This window comes from Leucoraja erinacea, chromosome 8, assembly GCF_028641065.1.
Source record: "Leucoraja erinacea ecotype New England chromosome 8, Leri_hhj_1, whole genome shotgun sequence".
NCBI lineage: Eukaryota > Metazoa > Chordata > Chondrichthyes > Rajiformes > Rajidae > Leucoraja > Leucoraja erinaceus.
Window position 1 is genome coordinate 45,890,664 of NC_073384.1, and position 25,023 is coordinate 45,915,686.

The following is a 25,023-nucleotide window of genomic DNA, read 5'->3' on the forward strand; positions in this document are numbered from 1 at the left end:
TGTTAATATGTAACTGGTTAACAAATTGTGTTTTGGTTATGATATTTATATGCCTCTAATAAAAATATTTTTAAAAATTGCTGGAGTAAACCACCAAAAACACCACTGCAACCCTGGTCATGGCCAAGTAGACAAGGGTAATGATCACTTTCTGGAACAAGTAGATAGTCATTCCAAATGGATTGAGGTTAAGCATATGGGGATAAGCACTACTACTGAGTGTACCATAGATGAGTTGAGATCAATTTTTGCATGCCCTGGTTTACCGGAAGGAATGGGCCTCAGTTTCGTTCAGAACGGTCAAAGAGTTCATGCAGTGGAATGATGTAAAACACACACTTGTTCCCCCATACTATCCAGCCTCCAATGGGGCAGTGGAAAGGTCTGTTAGAGTTGTCAAACATGCCCTCAAGAAATAGGTTTTGCAGGGTAATTCAAAGCTCAGCATGAAACATTGTTTGGCTAGTTTCTTGCTGAAGTACAGCCACACAACACACAACACACAACAACAGATTACTCACCTGCAGAACAGTTGATGAAGAGAAGGCTAAGAATACGCCTAAGTCTAGTTCAACCCAATTTGACCTTGAGAGTTGAGCAAAAACAGTTAAGTCAAAAACGCCATTTTGACTCCCACAAAAAGGAGAGGTACTTCAAGCCAGATGAGTAGGTTCATGTTCTCAGTCCTCCCAACAAGTCCAGTTGAGACAAATGGGATGTTGGGAAAATAGTGGAAGTGTGTGGAACAAAAAGATATTTAGTTGAAGTTGGAGATAGGATCAAAAGTGTTCATGTTGATCAAATGATTCCAGCCAAAGATGAACCAAAATCTGAGCATGAAGTCCTAATCCCTGAGTTTTTATCTGAAAGTGAGTTGGAAGAGCCAACTGTGATTGAAACACAAAGTTCAGTTAATACAGAGAAAGAGACAGATTCTTCTGGTCAAAGTCAGGGTACTAAAACAGAGCCAAACAAGCCTGCAGTTGAGTCAACACCTAAACCTGTTATACCTTTTACTGTTAGAAGATCAGGCAGGATCCGTAAACTGGTAGTAAGGTTAGGTTAGTAAGTTAAATAACTCACTGCACAAGTAAACCAAAAATGTGTAGATATGTAAAATAAATATATTATGTTATCATTTAGAATTTCATAAATACTGGTTAATACTAAATAATTGAGTATCACAACAACAAAATTGTAACTGTTTACTTAGATTTAAAACTTTAAAAAGGGAGAGCAGTGTAATGTATTCATACATATTCATGTATATGTTAATGAGTTGGTGTTCAATATAAGCAGGGAATTTTGGGTAATACATCTCTCTCTCTCATTATCCTGGCAACCAGTGTGTAAGTTGTTATTCATTCTGCTGTCCAGAATATAACACTATGTTTAGTTACACATTCATGAGCGCAAAGAGAGCAGAGCAAGTGTTTAGGTTCCAGTCAATTAAAAAACTTTGAGAAATATTGGCCTTGCTTCCTTTCAGTGAATGAATAAAAAGTGCTGTCTTTGATCTGTAAACAAAACCGGAAGAAATGAAGAAAATGGATTTCCTGCTTACAAGTCTCAAGTCAACTGTCCTGCAGAAAATGAGGTTAACATTCGGCAGGTTACAATTGCAAAGGTATCCTACTACCACTACAAGGTGAGATTTACTCGTGGTGTTGAGGCTCTGGCCTGCTTCTGGCAGGTGTATCAGGCATACCAAGAAGATTGCACAGTTATTGATGATGACAGTCAAAAATCAAGCATAGGATAGGGTGGCGAGCTTCTAAAAACAACCCTCCATTGATCTATTTCTGTTAAGTGGAGAAGTTGATGTATATTTTGTATTTTAAACCCTGCAAACGCTCTTGATATATTGATCTTAAATTCTTGGAAAGGTTACAAGAGGAACATTTTTTTTTTAATGTAGTTGCCAATCCTCTTACATCTAATCTTGATCTCTCTTAAACGCAGTCACAGCCTTTCTGGCTCTCCTCTATTTTATCAACATTACAATGGTTAGTGATTTACTGATCTTTCCTCTTCTGTTCCTTTTACTGTGCTCTCCCAGCATGCACATTGTACTGAAATCAAAATGATGCTGTGATCTCTTACTACAAGGGGTGTATCATGAAAATCAAAGCCTGTGCATTTCTGTTTACCCGAGATTCACCTCTTGCAAGTGCCGCCCCCCGCTGGGAGTAATGGATCATAAGAGTCACCTCTTAAGACCCATTGGACTGCTTCCTATTCAAACTCATTATTTCCCAGGAACTCAAAAACTGTGAAATCTCCTAGGTCTCTCGCTTCTCCTTTCCTCCTGCAATCTGCGTACTTTTAAACCCAGCAATTGGCACCATGTAACCTCTGCTTCTGAACTTATTTCTTACTCTTTTAAACCTCACTAAAAGCCTGTGCTGTTAAGATTGATCTTTCACCCAGGTTTCCAACTAAGTAAAAAAAAAATCATTATCCCATATAACTTTATAAGGGAGGATTAACTTTCCTTTGGAAACTCAAGATTAAATAATAATGAAGAAAGGATGTTTTTATTCATCCTGATTTCCCTTTATATCTACTAAGGGCAGCACGGTGGCGCAGCGGTAGAGTTGCTGCCTTACAGCGGCAGAGACCTGGGTTTGATCCTTACCATGGATGCCGTCTGTATAGTGTTTGCACATTCTCCTGTGACCGCGTGGGTTTTCTCCGGATGCTCTGGTTTCCTCCCACATTCAAATGGCGTACAGGTTTGTAGGTTAATTGGCTTCTATACATTGTCCCTAGTGTGTAGGATAGTGGGTGATCGTTAGTTGGTGTGGGTGGGACGTGGGACCTCTTTCCATGACGAATCTTTAAACTAAACTAAACAATAGCTGTTGACAATAAAACCAGGTAACCGTTGAAGGAACCATTGAGCCGTCACCTTTCGGAAGTTGATCAACAGGCACAAACGATTTGTTACAATCAGTGAGGTATAAATAAATTAAGGACTTCTGATAGTACTTGAACCACCTCCAGGTGTCAATAGTACTCACAATTTGTTTATGATTCTCTCCTTTTCTCTTCTTAAGTGCAGTGCTAGGAAATATTTACCAAGATTCACTCTAAGTTGTGAACATGTATAATAAGTGAACTTAAGATTCTGAGGATGATGAAAAAAAATCATTGCCCTGAAACCCTTTCACAGATATAGCCAGATTATAATGAGGATTAAACCATTCATGTCCTTCAAAGTGTTTAACTATCACAATTGATTTCTCCCCACCCCATACTCCCCACCACCCCAACCTGCCACCACAACCTCCCAATTCCCCACCAAGCAAAGAATGCAGAGGAAAACAATATCCTGGTAACAAATATGAAACAATTCCTTGTGCTTGGGTCTATTTCCTATCCCTTTAATTCCTGCACAATGCATGAGATTTATCTCCAAATTACCAACCAATTCAAATTTCTTTTCAAAAGATGTTTTGTCAAATTTGTTGTTATTGTCCCTCTGGTAACAGATTCCAATGAAAGTCTAACGTACAATTTTCAGATATAAACTGACTTTGCATGCAGACTTTGTAATTAACACAATTATGATTATGGCAACCTGCTATTTTGTGTCTGAGGCTGAAGCAGTAAACCTCAATTGAGTCTTTACAACAGATGAAGTTATAGCAAGTGCCATTGTCTTCGGAGTACAATTAAAGTGAACAACTGATACGTAATTTGAGAAACAGGTAGCTCCTGTGTGTAATAAGAACGAAGGTGGACCCAGTAGTGGTTTGCAGAGGTGTAGATTTTCAACACTTTTTTTTCTCTTTTGTGGTGGCAGCTAGAATTTTGAATGCAAATCCATACATGTTATATGATGCCGAATAGTCACCTGCTCATAGTCCAGGTAATATATTTGTTAATGTTTCAAGGCATGTTGTTGCAATTTTTTTATTGTTTATTGAGCAGGGAAAGATTTTTGAATGTTTCAGGATAAATCCATCATCACAATAATTGGTAACTATAGTCAGGTGAGCCGAACATGGCAACTATAGACCAGTAGGCTTAACTTGGAAGCTATAGACCAGTAGCATCTTTGTTTAGTTTAGTTTAGTGATACGGCGTGGAAACATGCCCATTGACCCATCAAGTCCGAGCCACCAGTGATCACCCATAATGCTACATACTGGGGACAATTTACAGAAGCCAATTAACTGACAAACCTGTAGAAACATAGAAATGCAGATGCTGGTTAATATACAAAAGGACACAATGTGCTGGAGTAACTCAGCTGGTCAGGCAGCATCCATGGAGAACATGGATAGGTAAAGTTTTGGGTGGGTCTAAATCCGAAAAAACATCTATCCGTTTTCTCCAGGGTTTTTGCCTGATCTACGGAATTACTCCAGCACTTTGTGTCCTTTAACCTACAAACCTGCCTGTATTTTGAATGCGAGAAGAAACCGGAGCATGTGGTCACATGGAGAACGTACATACACTGTACAGACAGCATCTGGAGTTGGGATCAAACCCGAGTCTCTGGTGTTGTAAGGCAGCAAGTCTACTGCTGCACCGCTGTACCACCCCAGTATCTGTAGTAGGAAAATTACTGGAGAGGATGAACAATTGAATATAGAACCTAGAACAGTACAGCACAGGAACAGGCCCTTTGGTTCACAATACCTGTGCCAAATATGATCCCAAGACTGGACCTTATCTTCCTGAACATAATCCGTATCCCTCCATTTTATGCATATCCACGTGCCTATCCAAAAGTCTCTTAAATCATATCTGCCTCCACCATCAGCCCCCTCAGTGCATTGCAGGCACTCACTGCCATCTGTGAAAAAACCCCACCCTGCACATCTTCTTTAAACTTTCCCCTTCTCACCTTAAAGCTATACCCTCTGGCATTTGTTATTTCCATAATGGGAAAAAAATATGACTGTCCACCCTACCTATGCCTCTAAGGGATAAGATACAAGGCACAATACCACCATTTAATAGACAATTGGCCAAGGTAGGAAAGGGTTAAATGCCTGTAAATGGGCATAGTGAGGGTAAGGCATCTTGGTCAGCGTTGACAAGTTAAGGGCCTGTTTCCATGCCATCTGATTCTATGACTCTAATTAGCTTGCAGGTCTTCAATAATTAAGTTTGCTGATGACACTGTGGTGGTGGGCCTGATCTCAGACAATGATGAGAGGGCCTACCGGGAGGAGGTGGCTGGTCTAGCACTCTGGTGCCAGGAGAACAGCCTCCTCTTGAACATCAAAAAAACAAAGGAGCTGATCATGGACTTTAGGAGGGCACATCATCCGAGGACGTACACTCCATTGAGTATAAATGGGGATCCTGTGGATAGGGTGAACTGTTTTAAATATCTGGGAGTCCACATCTCTGAGGATATGACATGGTCATCACACGCCTCAGCACTGGTGAGTAAGGCAAGGCAGCGCCTTTACCACCTCAGGCAATTGAGGAAATTCAGAGTGTCTCCGAGGATCCTCCAGTGCTTCTACGCAGCGGCGGTGGAAAGCATCTTGTCCGGGAACATTACCATCTGGTTCGGGAATTGCTCTGCCAAGGACAAGAAGGCTCTGCAGAGAGTAGTGCGTTCGGCCGAACGCACTATGGGAACTTCACTCACCCCCCTGCAGGAACTATACAACAGGAGGTGCAACTCCAGAGCAAACAAAATCATGAAAGACCTCTTCCACCCCTGCAACGGACTGTTCCAGCCGCTACGGTCAGGCAAACGCCTCCGTTGCCATGCAGTGAGAACGGAGAGGTTGAGAAGGAGTTTCTTCCCAGAGGCAATTCGGACTGTAAACGCCTTTCTCACCAGGGACTAACTGTACAGAACGTTTTTCCTTCTATTATTTATTATGTAAAATAATATGTGTGTTATGATTGTGTTTATAATTTGTTTGGTTGTTTTGTTGTTCCGCGAGCATTGCCACTTTCATTTCACTGCACATCTCGTATGTGTATGTGACAAATAAACTTGACTTGACTTGACTTGACTTGACTTTTTTCCATTTATTCTAATCATGCTGCCAAATGCTTGAGTTGTGAAGACATGTATGAAAAGATGGTGATGTCATCCAATATAAGGATGCAGAAACAATTGGAAAAATGAACATGAACTAATAAATATCTCTCAACACCAGTCTAGATGTAATATTTCCTGGCAGAGAGAGAGAAAGCAGATTGACAGTGTATGTAAACTGACGTGTTTAGTGTACTTTAGTTTAGTTTATTGTTACATGTACCGAGGTACAGTGAAAAGGTTTTTTGTTCTGTTCTATGCAGACAGCAGAAAGACGGTACACGATTACAATGAAGCTGTCCACAGAGTACATATAGAGGACAGATACAGGATAAAGGGAATAATGTTTAGTGCAAGATAAAGTTCAGTAAAGTTTGATAAAAAAATAGTCAGAGGGCCTCCAATGAGGTAGATAGTAGGTTAGGGCCATCCTCCAGTGGTGATAGGACAGCCTGATAACAGATGGGGGAAAAACTGTCAGGTATGTGTTTAACACTTCTGTACCTCTTGCCCGATGGGTGAGGGGAGAAGAGGGAGTGACCGGGGTGAGACTCATCCTTGTTTATGCTGGTCGCCTTACCAAAGCAGCGTGAAATGTAGATGGAGTCCAAGGAAGGGAGATTGTTTTGTGATATGATTTGGGCTGTGTCCACAATTCTCTGCAATTTCTTGCAGTCTTGGATGGAGCTGTTTCCAAACCATGATGTGATGCATCCCAATAAAATCCTTTCTACAGGCCATCTGTAGAAGTTGGTGAGCATTGTTGGGGATATGCCGAACTTCCTGAAGCCACCTAAGGAAGTAGAGGTGTTGACCTGCTTTCTTGGTCTTGCTTTGATATGGCTACTCCATTTAAGTTGCTGGTGATACTGGAAGTGACAGTTTGCAAAGGTGGCGTAAACAGCCAGTCAAAACTTCCAAAGTTGTTTTTAATGGCATGAGTGAAAATAGATTGAAGGGCTTCATGACAGGGAGCAGAGAGGAATGGCTGAATTACTTTGCACTAGTTGAAGAAGTGAATTCGATGGCTTATACTCGATGGACAAAATGTCCTCCTTCTTCACCATAACATTTCTATTATTCTTACATTCTGTGAATTCAACTGATCTTGGTAAAATTTGATAAGGATTGTTGCTATTTTGGGACAAAGCTCAAATATGCTATTTTCTCGAGCAAAACGCAAAGTGCTGGAGTAACTCAGAGGATCAGGCAGCATCATTGGAGGAAATGGACAGGTGGCGATTTGGGGTGGGACCCATTTTCAGACCTTATTGTGTTGGTTTATTTGTTTGGATCAGACAGGATATTACACCATACCCCTGCATAACAAGGTTGAAAAAGAAACAAAAGTTTGTAACTTTTACTTTTAATTGAGGTCCACGATAATGGCATTTAAGAGGCTTCATATTTGGCACAGACATTGTGGGCTGAAGGGCCAGTTTCTTAAATGTACTGTTCTATGTTCTAAACCACTAATCTAAGAATTTAACATACCCAAAAACAAACTGAACTCAGCAAATCAGGTAGCATTTGTGGAGGAAAATTTGCTCAAGATTCCAGCATCTACATTTTCTTGCTTTTCCAGTTCAACCCTACTATGTAGTTGCTGAATGAAAGCTAATCTTTTAGGTCATTTAAATGAGAGATTTTTTTTTCTATTCATGATTAATTCAGAATGTTATGAGTTCAGTAGACCATAGCACAGGAACAGGTCCTTTGGTATACAATGTCTATGCTGAGAATGATGCCAAGACTGCACCCAATCCATGGTGATCAAGCTCCACTTTGGTGAATTGAGCAGGTAGCCATGCTTACACTTAATCCTGTACCAATGGAGACCTACATTGTGCGAGATGCCATCCGTAAAATTGGCCATTAAACCAAGGCCATGACTACCTGATACCTCAGGTGAATACAAAGAATTTTAGCTTAATTTAGTTGAGTTCAGATTGTTTGAGTTACAATGGGGAAACAGGCACTTCGGCCCATGAGTCCATGCTGACCAACGACCACCTATACACTAGTCCTGTCCTATACATATATGACAATTTACAGAAGACAATTAACCTACAAATCTGCATGTCTTTGGAATGTGGGAGGAATACCAGAGTACCCGGAGAAAACCCATCAGGTCACAAGGAGAATGTATAAACTCCATACAAACAGCACCCGTAGTCAGGTTGGAACCCGGGTCTCTGGCGCTGTGAGGCAGCAACTCTATTGCTTCACTGCTATACTGCCCCCACTGTGCCACTGTGCTGCCGTTTTGTGGTTTCATTTTGAAGATATTCTGTGGAGTTATCCTGGACAGTGTTTATCCTCGCATAGGATCTTTAGCAGGTTGCAGTGTACTTAAATACGATTAGGTTATCCTGAGATTCTGAGGAGTTCCATAGAAAAGCAGGTCTGTAATAAATATATATAACTGAAAATATTTAGAATTAAGTCTTTTTTTTTTTTTTTTTATTTGTTTATTTTATTAGAAGTTAATACAGCACAAAACAGTACAGTGGAACCTAATTTTAGGTGCCAACTATGTAATACCATAATCCATTCTATGTACAACCTCTAGTTTTATGTTATAAGAAGGAAGTAAGCAGGACAAGAAAAAGAAAACAATAGAAAGGGGAAAAAGTGGAAAAATAGATGGTAGAGAGTAGAAAAACGTGAAGTGTGTATATAAAAAATAAAAAAAGGAAGAGAGAAAGTGGAAAGTAGAAATAGAAGAGAAGGCCCCTTAAAAGAGAATTTTTCAAATCTGTATTCGGAGATGTAGATCTACCCGCGTCATGAACTGAAATTAGCAATCCTTACGGTACCGCTGCATCACATGATTCCAAAAAGTCGATGAAAGGAGACCAACTCCTTAAGAATTGGTCATATTTATCTATTAGTCGGAGTCTCATTTCTTCAAGGCGTGCTATGTCCATCATATTCCTAATCCACATTTTAACAGTTGGTGTGGTTGTATTTTTCCAAAATTTAAGTATCAGTTTAGAATGAAGTCTGAGCAGGAGTAATGGTCTAAGGTCCATTTTATGCATGAAAAAATAAATTTGTCCAGTAAATAATAAAAGCACCTTCGCATCTTATCTATCTAGAATAATTTTCAAATTAAATGCATATGCATTGGGGTATGCTGATTTTAAATTAAGTTGATGTTATTTTAAGCCAACTTTACTCTTATAAATTTACAGTCAGTATACTATAGACCTTTATTCATATATTACATTTTAAGAAGACCGACATTCCCTAAAGTGAGTTGATTTGACAAACTGTAAATACTGATGCAGTTCCTAAATGTTAATTTGTAAAACCAATAGCACTAAAGGCTGTGGTATTATTAGCTCCTGGATTGCCTATTTTTAAATAAGTACTTTAGTAGCTAAAACTAGTGCATTATAGCCATTTACCACTGTTACTATGACATTTCTTGGTACACCATGACCTTTGATAATAAATGTATTGCTGATGGCTTCCTTTCCAATGAAACATCCCTTCACTCTAACACAGTTATTAGAAATGCTTTCCAAAGACAGTCTTGTTGAGAGCTTTCTGTCTATTTCTGTCACCAACATTTTCTAATATCATCAGCAAAGGTATAAAAGTCAAATAAAATATGATTAGAATATTTCACTAAGCCTCTTTAGAAAATAAAAATGAAACTGCTGGAGTGTATTTCCTGAAATTATGTTGTAAATCATGCTGTAAATTTATATCCATCGTCTGTCTCTGTGCTGTGAATCAGGGTGTTTCTTTCCAAATGAGACAGGATTTAATTACAAATCCTCATTCAGTAGGTGCACAGCCTAATGTGGAACTGGTCCAGTCAGAGCAGCTTCAGTAAGGTTTCCATGTTACCGGTTTTGGGGGCAGATGGCATTAAGGGAATGTGTAGGAAGGAACTGCAGATGCCAGTTTACACTGAAGAGAGACACAAAATACTGGTGTAACTCAGCGTGACAGGCAGCATCTCTAGATAGAAGGAATGGGTGACTTTTGGGACGTACGTACGTGTGACACTGAGGCCACAATTTGGCCTTGCTGTTATGCTTGTTGTAGTTGAATAACCAGTCAATGCTATGTTATTCACAGGTGAATAATATTCACTTAGATCAGATACTGACGCATGCCTGTCTCTGGAACTGTAAATCATCACGAGTCAGAAGAGAATGCAAGAAAATTGGAAGCAAAATATCAGCCACTTTCTTTCAATCTCCGTGCCAACGTACTCAGTAGACAGCCTTTTATTGCCAATTTTATCAATTTAGCCAGACTGGAAAAGGCAGAAGCGGCATAATTAGAGGAAATCCTTAAACAGAAAAATCCTTGCTCGGAGCTGGTATTACAGAGGAAAATGTCAAATACATTAGAAGGCTGATATTTCTCCTTCTGTATATATATTTTTTCTGGAAAGACTCTTCGGCGTTGCAGGTAATGGCACAATAGGATTTGATGTGAAGATGTGACACCTCATCTTAAATTCCTTCCCCATGTTGCTTAAGTTGACAGGGATGACATGAAGTGTGGCTGATAAGGCTCTCGTTCCTCTCCAAGCTGACTGATCACACATGAAGTCTTGGCAAGAGATTACCAGGTTATAGCAGAGTCAGAATGACATCACATCAACTCAATTTCAGATCCTGTACACACCAGTGCCTATCACCACTCCAGGTCGCTAACATCCGTGACACACAAACAGTACTTTCAGTGTTGAAGGTCCTCCTCACCCTGCTTTTACCCTATGCCTGTCACTCTAGGTAAATCAGGAGGGAAATTTGTCATTAGATGCAAAGCACCATTAATACACAGCATCCTGACAGTTGCAGGATGATTTTTTTTTAGGTCCAATTACTCGAAAATCTGTAGATCCTCTGCTATTTGCATAAAAACTTGCAATTTGAACTGACGCTGAAGGACAGCAATGCCTGTCAAGAATAAAAAAATATCACAGAAAAATGAGTACGAAAAATACTCAGGGCCCTTTTGAATATTGCTTCAAATCTTTGAGGGTTGTTCACGCTAATAATGAATTTCAAATAACTTATTCACTTCAGGAGTAAGTGGCTGGCGCATGGTCCTTACAGCTGGTTTCTTGAGATAATTGATTCTCAAATAGTTTAAAGTATGGAGAAAGAAGCCTACGACAACAGTAGCAGGTTCCAGGCGATTTCAAATACCATATCAGTTTAATTATTGCTGCAGCTTTTGCTTGACATAGGTTCTTTTCCCTGCTGGAATTAAAATATCCAGGAGACAAAAAAATGTAAGAATTATGAATTTTTCATGTTCTTCCTACCTAGTTTGAGGGTCCTACCTTAGGGCACTGTTGCCAGCACACTCAGAATTTTTTCAATAGACAGTTAACATGACATACAAGACCAGTCTGCATGACATAGATAACTCGGGGGAATAACAACAAAGTAAATGAGATGCATTAGTCTCTCAAAGTGAATTGAGAATGCACTTCCCAGAACTTTGTGCTTAATTTATGGATTTTTTTTATTTTTTGTTCATGCTCTATGTATTGCGATGATACAAGGAATTAGATGCTTCCACTTCACGTACAAATTTCAGATGCTAATATTCAATGCAGAGGCAAATGGTTTACCAGAGGTAGCACTCAGCATCTCTTTGTTTCCTATTAAGAAATAACATCTTCTCACTTCACGCACGGGAACCACGACCTCCGCAGCACAGAATAGGCAAAGCAAATAAAACTCTTTTTGTATTCAACTCTAATCTTTAAATATTACCTTGCAAAATTAAATTTACAAGCTTTTCTGTAAGAATTGACTTTCATGTGGTAACTTTCATGGAGCGCTATGCTTGCATTTTCCTTCCTAATTACAACATTTTTCAGGCTAATTAGTTTGTATTTTATATAAGTTACGGTGAATGCTCTTTTGATTCTGTTAATCTCATTTCAACAGGGTCTTTCTAATTTGAAGCTGGAGTGAAAAGTAAATATTTAATGACTATTGCCTGCCAGGTTCACATTAAACAATAGGTATAATGTAATCATATTAATAAGCATACATTTGAGGCACATGATTCAGAATATGATTAAATGTAATTATGTCAGCGTTTCTTCCGTTTGTACTCAAATTTTTGACAGCAATAAAACCGCTAAATTTGGTAAGCGGAATTAAGAAAAAGACAATACATTGGAAAGATCAGATAAATACAATGTGTGTTTTGCGTGTGCAGTGAAGGGAATCTAATCCTTCGATGCTTGATCATTGTTTTTACAGATACAAAGTGGAAATAGGTCCTTCGGCCACTGATTTCGCGCCGACCAGCAATCCCATTTATAGCATACATACACACTAGAGCCAATTTACAAATTAGCAATTTAACCTACAAACATTGTCTTTGTGCGGCTTTGGAGTGTGGGAGGGAACCACAGCACCCAGGGATAGCCCACATGGTTACGGGGAGAATGAATGAATAAATACATTTATTGGCCAAGTATGTACACATACAAGGAATTTGCCTTGGTGCTCCGCTCACAAGTAACAGCACGACATACAGGAAACCATTAAGAATAAAACTTAAAACATTAAGAATAAAACATCATAATATATCCATGTGAATGAAATAAAATGCCAGAAAAAAGGAGGCTACAGACTTTTGGTTATTGAGTAGAGCTACTGCTCATGGAAAAAAAGCTTTTTTTATGTCTGACTGTGGCAGCTTTGACGGTTCGGAGTCGCCTTCCAGGGGGAGGTGCTTCAAAGAGTTTGTGGCCAGGGTGAGAGAGGTCAGAAATGATCTTACCCGCTCACTTCCTGGCCCTTGCAGTGTACAGTTCGTCAATGAGGGCAAGGTTGCAGCCAAAAATCTTCTCAGCTGCTCGAACGATTCGCTGCCGCCTCCGGATGTCGTGCTTGGTGGCTGAGCCAAACCAGACCATGATGGAGAAGGTGAGGACGGACTCTATGATGGCAGTATAGAATTGGACCATCATTGCCTGTGGCAGATTGTGTTTCCTCAGTTGCCGCAGGAAGCTGAAAAAAAAAACTGAGGAGGGGTACTGAGGAGGGGTTTCGACCCAAAACGTCACCCATTCCATCTCTCCAGAGATGCTGCCTGTCCCGCTGAGTTATTCCAGCTTTTTGTGTCTATCTTCGGGAGTACTTACAAAGTCCGTACAGACAGCATCCACAGTCAGGGTCGAATCCGGGTCACCTGTGCTGTAATGCAGCAACTCTACCACTGTGTCACCATGCTGTCCTGTCTCTGGGGATAACTTTGTGGACTGTATAAGAGTGTGCGATTAGTAAGAATGTCAGGGATTATGGGGCAAAGTCAGGAGAATGGGGTTAAGAGGGAAAGATAGATCAGCCATGATTTAATGGTGGAGTAGACTTAATGGGCCTAATTGCCTAATTCTGCTCCTAGAACATATGAATTTAAGAACATGTGCCAAAGTTCTCTTTATCATCCATTCCATTGATGTGCCCTGCTGAGATGCCAGGTTTAGGTTTATTATTGTCATGTGCACTGATGTACCATGAAAAGATTTGTATTACATAAATACAATGAAGCCAAACTCAAGCACAATTGGGAGAGTGACTGGAAAGATGCAGAATATAGTTCTCAACATAAAAGTGCAATAGTGACAGAGACAAAGCCCACTGGGGTAAAGGTGAATCAGCCAGTATCTTATAGAAGGACCATTCAGAAGCCTGATAATAGAGGGGAACAAGATCTTTCTGAGTCTGGAGGTGTGCACTTCAAGCTTCTGTATATCTGTAGTTGCACTGATCTGAACATTTCCAAGGTTACCTTTTGAAATCTCAGCCCATCCAGTCTGTGAATTTGGAAATGGATAGGAGTGCATGCGGCATTTGTATTTATTAACTTGATCTTAGACATAGAAACATAGAAACATAGAAAATAGGTTCAGGAGTAGGCTGCACCACCATTCAATATGATCATGGCTGATCATCCAACTCAGTATCCCGTACCTGCTTTCTCTCCATACCCCCTGATCCCTTTAGCCACAAGGGCCACATCTAACTCCCTCTTAAATATAGCCAATGAACTGGCCTCAACTACCTTCTGTGGCAGAGAGTTCCAGAGATTCACCACTCTCTGTGTGAAAAATGTTTTTCTCATCTCGGTCCAAAAGGATTTCCCCTTTATCCTTAAGCTGTGACCCCTTGTCCTGGACTTCCTCAACATCGGTAACAATCTTCCTGCATCTAGCATGTCCAACCCCTTAAGAATTTTGTAAGTTTCTATAAGATCCCCCCTCAATCTCCTAAATTCTTATTGGATCTTATTGGCTTATCCTTAGATTCAAGACATTATAAGCTGTATTTCACACAGTCATTGCTTCTTGTATTGATCCATGTAATTTTGTAACATTGAGCGGCAACATTGATGTTTTCTCCAAAAATGTTTTATGCTCTTCATGCATGTGGAGATTGCAGCCGTGTTGGTACATAGTCCCCCATTTCAGGGCACTATAATGTTTGGGGAACAGCAATGTCATGTTAATGAAAGTAGTCATGTTTAGTATTTTGTTGCATATCCTTTGCCCGCAATGACTGCTTGAAGTCTGCGATTCATGGATATCACCAGTTGCTGGGTGTCTTCTCTGGTGATGCTCTGCCAGGCCTGTATTGCAGCCATCTTTAGCTTTTGCTTGTTTTGGGGGCTAGTTCCTTTCAGTTTTCTCCTCAGCATATAAAAGGCATGCTCAATTGGGTTCAGATTGGATGATTGATTTGGCCACTCAAGAATTTACCATTTTTTAGCTTTGAAAAACTTCTTTGTTGCTTTAGAGGTATGTTTGGGATCATTGTCTTGCTGTAGAATGAACCACTGGCCAATGAGTTTTGAGTCATTTGTTTGAACTTGAGCAGATAGGATGTGTCTATACACTTCAGAATTCATTTTGCCACTACCATTAGCAGTTGTATCATCAATGAAAATAAGTGAGCCAGTACCTTCAGCAGCCATACATGCCCAGGCTATAACACCCCCACCACCGTGTTTCACAGATGAGGTGGTATGCTTTAGATCTTGGGCAGTTGCTTTTTTCCTCCATACTTTGCTCTTGCCATCACTCTGATATAGGTTAATCATCGTCTCATCTGTCCACAGGACCTTTTTCCAGAACTGTCGTTGTTCTTTTAAGTACTTCTTGGCAAACTGTAACCTGGCCATACTCTTTTAGCAGCTTACCAGTGGTTTGCATCTTGCTGTGTTTCCTCTTTGACCACCGGCAGCCACGCCAGCAGCGTGTGTGTCATTTCGACTTTTTTTTGTTATTTTTAGTGTATCTAAAATGTATGTTTTAAAGTTTCTCGATATATTTTATGTGGGTGGTGGGGAATAGGGGGAAACCTTTTTCAGTCACTTACCTTGACGGAGATGTGATCTTTCCCTGTACCCCCCTGCGGCCTAACAAATTGGATTGGTGCGGACTTTCCTGGAGACCGGCCCGGAGCTTCAAGCCGCAAGTGTGGTGCAGACTTACCATCACAGAGCGGGCGATCCTTTGGCGAGGATCGCTGTGGAAGTGCTCCGACCGCAGGACCTTTGGACTTTAACACCGTGAAGCCACGGTCTCCGGTAAGAAGAGGCCGACTCGGGAGCTCCATGCCGCGGAATATTCCGATCCATCCCGACGCCGATGTTTCTATCATCCCGACGAGAGGGCTTGAACAGCGGACCGTCGGCAGAGGCAGTGCTATGGGTTCAAAAGCCCCAACCACCACGGGTGAACAAAGGAGGAAGATGACTGAACTTTATTACCTTCCATCACAGTGAGGAATGTTGATTCCACTGTGGTGGATGTTTATGTTAAATGTACTGTGTGTTGTGTTCTTTTATTACTTGTATGGCTGTATGGCAACTCAAATATCACTGTACCTTAATTGGTGCATGTGGCAATAATGTGAACTTGAACTTTCCCATACAATATTACTGTGGATCATACGTAAGCTGAAATGAAAATAGAATGTGCTGGAATTATTCAGTGGGTCAAGAAGCATGTGTCGGGTGAAAAACGGAAATCCCGTTTCATCAAAACTGAAAGAGTTTCCACAGGCTAAAACATTAACTCTGTTTTTCACTCTCCACAGATGGTACCTGAGCTGTGACGATCTTATTATTATTTTATGTTCATTTCCGTTCAACCACTTTTCCAGGAAAAAACCCTAATATTTGCATGTTTGATGCTTGCTACTGGCAGGCTAAGGTCCATCCCAATTTAGAGATGGAAAGATCAGATAAGGCTGACACTCTTGTATTCAGTAACCCTTGCCAGAAAGGCAAGTGTATGGGATGTAAGATGAAGCTTCACCAGATTGATTCCTGGGCTGCATGAGGATGAATTTATTTCTTCTTGAGGACAACATAGTGACACAGTTGGTAGAGCTGCTGCCTCACAGCACCAGAGGTACAGGTTTGATACTGACCTCAGGTGCAATCTGTGTGGAGTTCACTCATTCTCCCTGTGGGTTTCCTCCAGGTACTCCGATGTCTTCCCACATCCCAAAGACATATGTGTTTGTAGGTGAATTGGCCTCTATAAATTGCCCCTAGTGTGCAGGGAGTGGATGCAAAAGTGGTATAACATAGAATTAGTGTGACCGGGTGATCAATGATCGACATGGACTCAGTGGGCAGAGAGCCAGTTTCCATGCTGTGTCTTTCCATCAATAAACCAATCAATTGACTAGAAAGGACACAAAGGGGGAGGGGAAGGGGGAGGGGAGAGATGTGTAATTCCAGGTGGGGCATTGAAATAGAGAGGGGGGAAGGGGGGTGGGGAAGATGTGGGAGACTCTTTGGTTGCCGACCTAAAATTGGAGAATTCAATGTTCATACCTTTGCATTGTAAGCCACCGGTGGAATATGTGGAGAATATGGATAAATGACGTTTCAGGTTGGGACCCATCTTCAGGCTGATCGTAGGGGGAAGGAAGAAGGCTGGAAGGGAGGAGGGGGAGGACAAGGTGTGGCAGGTAATACGTGAACACAGGCGAGGGGGGTTTAAATAAGCAGATGGTTGGGAAAAGTACGGCGATTAAAACAGAAGGTGTGAGACAAAAGGATTGAAGAGTTGCAAATTGTGAGAGGAAGGACGGTGAACGGTGGAGTAGGGGTGGGGAAGAAATAGATGTGGGTCCAGGTGGGGTACAGGGGAGGGGAAGAAAAGAAGGGGTGTGGGGGATAAAAGGCAGGGGAAGGAGGGGGTTGTTCGAAGTTAACTAAAATTCAATGATCATACTGCTAAGTTGTAAGCTACCCAAGTAGAATATGAGTTACTCCAGCACATTGTGTCCTTTTTTGTAAACCAGCATCTGCATTATATTGTTTCTACAATCAATTGCCTGCATTCTGACTATTTTGAAGAATGCGAATTTATCTCACAGAAGGGGAATAGATAGGGTAGATGCATAGTTTTTACACAAAGTAGGGGAATCAAGAGGATGTAGTTTGAGGAAAGATTTAATAGGAACCTGAAGGGCAACTTTTTCAATCAGAGGGTGTCGTGGTGGGTACATGGAACAAGCTGCCAGAGAAGGTATTCAAGGCAGGTACTATCATAACATTTAAAATACATTTGGACAGGTACATGGGCAGGAAAGTTTCAGAAGGATATGAACCAAATGCAGGCAGCTAGAACTAGTATAGATGGGCCATCTTGATCGGCGTGGGCAAGTTGGGCCGACGGGTCTGTTTCCATGATGTCTGACTCTATGATTCTGTGAGAAGCTTAAACATAATCTTACTGGGCTGAAGAGGCTGGATACAAGGAAGGATTTTCTCCCAGAATAAGGTGTTGGTAGTTTAGGTTTGAGATGAGGAGAAATTTCCTCGCTCAGAAGATGGTGAATCTTTGGAATTCTCCACCCCACAGAGCTGTGGAGGCTCATTCATTGAGTAATTCAGAACAGAGGCTGATTAATTTCTGCCTATTATAGGGTTTGGGAATATAGAAGAGTACAGGAAACTTAAGCTGAGAAATAGAAGAACACTCAAAGGGCTCAATGGCCTTACTCCTGCCCCTAATTTTTATGTTCTTATACCTGGGTAATTGATATTGATGGAGGAATAAAAACTGACCTCATCATCTGAAATGTAGCATCTCTGATATGAAAACCCTCCCCCAGTATTAAAGTGGAGTATCATCCTCTGTTAGTAATAGCTTCATTTTAATTTGTACATCTTACGGGACGTGGCTGGCACTGTCAAAGCCAACTTTTATTAACCATGATTTTTTTAGACCATAATTATTATTATTATTATTATTATTATTATTATTATTAAAGCTTTATTTCAGACACAGGTCCATATACACATCAAACAGTACAAAGAATTACACATTAAGAAATTGTATATTAGCCTAAAATATATATAAGCTATTGCACCAATGCCATCTTAGCCTAGAAGTGAATCTATAGCAGCTTTTCAGAGGGCTGACTAAGGCTTCAATTATGTGGTTCTCTGACTTGTCCAGGCAACACATAAAACTAAACATCAGCTGTCTTAAGAGTGCCTCACAGGTTGGCACTCTAGTGGACACAAATAATTGACTGGCACTATGCCACCTAGGGACACGAAGTAGCAACCTCATTGCATCATTGTTTGCTACCTTAAGCCTCTGCATACTCTGCATAAGACCATATGGAGCAGAATTAGGCCATTCAGACTATTGAGTCTGCTCCACCATTCGATCATAGCTGATCTATTTTTCCCTCTGAACCCCATTCATAAGATCATAAGTGATAGGACTAGAATGAAGTCATTCGGCCCATCAAGTCTACTCCACCATTCAATCATGGCAGATTCATCTCTCCCTCCTAACCCCTTTCTTCTGCCAACTCCCCATAACCTCTGACACCCGTACTAATCAGGAATCTATCTATCTCTACCTTAAATATGTCCGCTGACTTTGCCTCCACAGCCTTCTGTGGCAAAGAATTCTACAGATTCTCTGGTTAACGAAATTCCGCTTCATCCCCTTCCTAAAAGAACGTCCTTTAATTCTGAGGCCATGACCTCTAGTCCTAGACTCTCCCACGAGTGGAAATCCATCATACCCTTTAATCATAATCTCCCCATAACCTTTGGTGCCTTTCAAATCAAGAACCTATCAATCGCTATTTTAAAAATACCCAATGACTCCCCCCATCTATGGCAAAGGATTCCTTAGATTCACCACCCTCTAAAGAAATACCTCCTCATTTAATTTTGAGAAGTTGGTGAGTGAGCCACACTCCTGAATTGATGCAGTCTTCTGGTGGAGGAGCTCCCACAATGCTGTTCATAAGGTCATAGGGTCATAAGTGAAAGGAGCAGAATTAGGCCATTTGGCCCATCAAGTCTACTCTGCCATTCGATCATGGCTGATCTATCTTTCCCTCTCAACCCCATTCTCCTGCCTTCTTCTCGTAACCCCTGACAATTCATACTCAGATTAGATTCAGCGACAATGGCGGAAAGCCACCCTTACCATGGGAAACGGACCACTCCATCACTGCTTCTCACAATATTATATAACTCTAACGTGTCACCCTTCAGCCTCCTTTGTTCCAGGGATAACAGAGCCAGCTGGCCAAGCTCTCATCACCTAAGCCCTCCAATCCAAGAAACATCCCTGTGGGGCTTTTCTTCACCCTCTCCAGCTTCATCACATCATTCCTCTGGTATGGCAACCAGAACTATCAGGTAAACAGGACAGATCAATAATTAACCCTGGGCCATCTGGAATTTCATGGTTGAGTTTCACGTTAAATCAATCTTTTGGGGTTTGTGCTCCATACACGTGCTTTCAATGCTAACTTTATAATGCCGTAACATTAAAATCGACACAGCATCACTGTGCCATCCCAACCTCCCCCAGCAATTGACATAGCATAGAATGGTTTGATTTCGTCACAGGATTGCTATTTTGTGATTATTAATCTTGTAAACGTATGAACAATTTTCCAGCTTGATCTTCAGACGTTGTGATTTTGTGTTTGGCCCTTTACCAAAACCAGGTAAAGTTACAATTGTAATCCATCAATAGGCCTCTGCGAGTTCTGGCTAGCTTTGTGTTGCTTCCTCCTAAATTACCTCTCAGCAAATAAGTTCCCTTCGATTTCCCAACTGTTGTGTAAAACCTGATGTCTTATCATCGCTCTATTTTCTGTCTCTTTAATTTTTTAGACTTTAGACAGTGCAGAAACAGGTCCTTCAGCCCACTGAGTCAACGCCGACCAGCGATCACCCCATACACTAACACTCTCCGACACACTAGGGACATTTTTAGAACTTACCAAAGCCAATTAACCTAAAAACCTGCACACCTTTGGAGTGTGGGAGGAAACCGGAGCACCCAGAGAAAACCCACACAGTCACAGGGAGAATGTACAAACTCGGTACAGACAACACTCATGGTCAGGATCGAACGCGGATCTCTGGTGCTGTAAGGCAGCAACTTTATCGCTGCGCTACTGTGCCACCCTGAACTTCAGACTTCTTGTTGTATCTTTTCCCAGAATGGTTTCTCAGTAAAATCTGGAGATGTAGGTCTTGAATTTGGAGTCGGTGTTCACCACTGGTAAAACCAGGCTTGGTTACCTGGAAGAGCAATCTGTTCAAACATTAACATCGTGAAGTTTACAACTTGATTCGAGAGTCAAAAGAGTCAAGAGTGTTTAATTGCCAGGACTGAGACAATGACATTTCTACTTGCTGCAGATGTACAGGCACATTAATATAATAACTATAATAACTTTATTTATAGAGCACTTTAAAACAACCACTGTTGCCACAAAGTGTTGTACATGACTAATCATGGACAAAAAATTATTACACGACAATAAAAACATTAAAAGAGAGAGTAAAAACAATAAAATTAAAAGCACTAAAACAGGAGCAAAGTCTCAAGCAGGGTCAAACGCCAAGGAATATAAATGTGTTTTAATACTGGTTTTGAAGATGGACAGTGAGGGGGCCTGTCTGATGTGCAATGGCAGGATGTTCCAGAGTGCCAGATCAGCAACAGAGAAGGCTCTGTCCCCTCTGAGCTTCCGCTTAGACCTCGGTACCTCCAGGAGCAGCTGATCAGCTGACCTGAGGCAGCGGGCAGGAGCGTATGGTTGGAGCAGTTCAGAGAGGTAAGGCGGGGCGAGCCCATTTAAAGATTTAAAAACAAATAAAATAATTTTAAAATGAACTCGAAAGTGCACCGGGAGCCAGTGGAGGGAGGCCAGAATTGGCGTTATGTGCTCCCTCTTTCGAGTTCCAGTTAAAAGGCGAGCAGCAGCAGTTTGAACCAACTGGAGACGAGCCAGGGAAGATCGAGCAACTCCAAAATAGAGTGCATTACGGTAATCCAGCCTAGATGTGATAAAGGCATGGATTACTGTTTCAAAATGCTGCCGCTCAAGAATGGGCTTCACCTTTGCCAGCTGCCTTAGGTGAACGAAGCTGGACTTAACCACCGCGCCTATTTGATGATCTAATTTAAAATCACTGTCCATCCTAAAACCCAGGTCTAAAACTGTTGGCTTCATGTACCGTGCCAGGGGACCGGTCAACAGGGGGAGGTTCACGGCAGCCATTGGGGCCAAACAATATCACCTCTGTCTTCTTTTCATTAAATCCTAGAAAGTTTAGGGCCATCCAGGACTTAATGTCCTCAAGATAAGACAGAAGTGATTTGACAGAAAAGGCATCTTCCTTCCTCAGCGGCATATATAGTTGGCTATCATCAGCATAACAATGAAAAGAGATGTCATGCTTTCTAAGAATGGAACCCAGAGGAAGTAAGTATAGTGAGAAAAGCAGGGGCCCTAAAATTGAGCCCTGTGGAACCCCATATGACAGAGGAGCGGAGGAGGATTCAAAACCAGCGAGGCTTACACACATGGTTCTGTCTGCCAGATAAATGCAATAACACGACAAATAAATGTGCGATAAATTATCAGTTCTACTAGGTAACCTAAACCATAGTAGTGCAAGGCAAAATATGTAGTGCAACCTTATGTAAGTCTATAGATATTCAGAGCTTAGGTAGTAGGGCTGTTGGGTTGAGGTAGGGATGTTGACTCTCATTGCTGCTGATGAAGACAGGTGCATGGATTTGTCTATCTATCTCTCTCCCTCTCTCTCCACCTCTTTATTCTTTCGTACATCCCCTTTGAACACAGTCATTTGCCTTAATGTTGCTACAGTGCTCCTGTGAAACCCCATTTGCAAGTTTTGCTCGGTAAAAGTCATGGTATAAATCAAAAGTGTTTTTGTTTACAGACTGGGGACCCGGCATGGAGGTGCCGCCCATAACAAAGGGGGACCCGGTTTGGGGGGACCAAGAAGGGACCAATATTAGTCCGTCTGAAGAAGAGTCCCGTTTTGAAACATTGTACGGGTTCACAGTGGGTTCTGGAGGTTGGATGAGATCACAATGGGTGCTGGAGATCGGTCATGGACGCTCCGCTGAGAGAACAAAGAGGGTCCCGGCATTGGGGGGGAGCGCCGAGAATGAAGAGGGACCGTTGACACTACATTGACCACTTAGAAACTTTGTTGATGTCCTATACATGGCGACTCTTTGCATACTTTGTGTATGGTATGGAAAACAAAGAATTTCATTGTGGCATGTCACGTGTGATAATAAAGTTTCATTAATTCTTTCATTTTCTTTTTTGCTTCAAACTCCAAACAATTAGAGAATAAAATGTTGTGCAAAGTTGTCTGCTTAATGAATGGAAAACATCATGTACTGGGAACTTGCTAATACCAAAGTTTTCTGGAAACTAATGTGTCATTTGGATTGCTTCATGTAATATCATTTTTCTCAGACTTGCCTATCGATCGCTATCTATGTAACCTGGAATTAAATAAATTTGCAGCAGAGGTCTGCGTGCCATTGGGGTGGGATGTGAAAGTTTCACGTTACATCTTTACAGAATCCGTCCTGCTCTAGTGTAGTTTATCTTTTGTTGTCATCTGGCCAGAGCTGCTGATGGATGAGAGGCAGGTTTGTTTGCAGCAGCCAGCTCAGCCAGTTTGAACATTTTCCGTGCTTTCTCACTGAAGGTGATCTCAATTTGTCCCTTTGTCTTACACTGTCAGTCAGTGTTCATGCTCCACTTTTCAACCCATCATTCAGTGAAAGGTGCCAAATAAAAATACAACCATCAAAAGTCAGTTACTGACAGTATTATTAGTTTGAATGAAGACACAACTAAGTGCCGATAGATCTCTGCCCAGATCCATATATGTATCTATCTGTACTTGTTTCAAGCTGGATTGTGCCGTTCTGAATGCCAGCAAAGTTATTGATTCATTTCATTTGACAGAAGCTGCAATGAATTCAGTGATAGAAGAAGCTGACTTGTTAATGTATGGATTGACGGGTTGTTTTAAAGCTAAGTCACAGCCTGAGGTTACACGTTTGTGTGGAATGGAGGCGACAGATAGAAGAGCTTCTGAATCTCTCATATCCTGACAAGTTGCAACCCGAAAGGCTACACTTAGCCCATTAAAGATTTGCACAGTGACATTTCAATGCAGCTGCTGCAATGTGCATCACCTTGCCATTTACCATTTGTCGAGCATCAATTTTGTGAAGGGTGGCTTTTCAGAAGAAGGAAAAAATATATAAAATGAATTTAATTCACGGAGGTGAGCTCAGCTTGGTGCATCCATTGCTGATAAATGCAGTTCCTTGAATGTCAGCAAATGTCATTTGAGAAGCCATTTGCAGATGCCATAATAGCTTCACTAACCCACAAAGCGAAGGAAAACTGAGAAAAGAGACTGGGTGTACACTCTTCCACATGAATAAGCAATCTGTAGACACAGACAGTAAACAAGAAAGTTGGTAAACTTGATTATTGTTAGATAGAGTTGTTTATGCTACAGTGATGCACACCATATTTCCAGGAGCTTAAAATAATCTGATTAATGAAATAATATTTTAGGGAGTGGTGACTCTCATATAGCTTTAGATTCTATCTCTGCATTCCTTTATGTCAAACTGCACTTTCAGATTTTGTTTATCTCAATTTATCTCAGATTTCCTCATGCCGCAGACGAAGGCCGTTTGGCCCATTGAGTCGATGCTGGCCTAAAAACAGAAGATGCGGGAAATGCTCAGCAGGTCAGGGAGCAAGTGCGGAAAGAAAAATAGTTAACGTTTCAGCTCTGACATCCTTCATTATGATGAGGGTGTCAGACTAAAATAGTTTAAAGGGGAATCATTATGGACTAGCGAATCAAAGAAATATAGATGTTACTAACTTCTAGCATGTATTTTATAATTTCAGATCTCCAGCATTCATCTCTCCTTTAAAACCCCCCATTGTCCTACAATGGATTCTTTCTTAACATGTCCAGTAAAAGGTGTAAAGTAAAAATTAAAAGGCTAAAAATCACTGCCACATTTTAGACTCTGTAACAAAATTCTTAAATGTTGTAGCAAAGAGTACCTCGTTGCGTCTGTTTGTTCAGTTTTTTAAGCATTGACGAGGATTAAAATCACTCTCTGATCTATTCTGTCTGATAATTGTTCCAAAAATTGCTTTCAAGAAATAGTAAGCTTAAACGAGAACTTACCAGTTTGAAGTTTGATCGTTATTTTATGAGGAGTAACGTTGAGGGATTACGTGAAGAAGCCCGCCAGGACGCATCGGTGTCATTCTTCAAAGCAGCGGTGTGAAATCACAGATAACTGTAATGACTAAACATAGTAAGATTAGAGAAGAGATACCAGTTGAGTATATGATCAAGGGTGGGAGCAGAGGGCACGTAATCCCTCAACGTTACTCCTCATGAAATAACGATCAAACTTCAAAATGGTAAGTTGTCGTTTAATCTTACTATTTTACTTCGGAGTCACGTGAGTGACTACGTGAAGATTTTAAAGCTCTGTGATTTCATGCCGTGGAAACGAGTCCAAGCATCGCACCTGCCTTGATGACTGTAGGAGGAATTGTGTCAACATAATTTAGACATGAATTCGACATTGAAATTCATAAAATTTA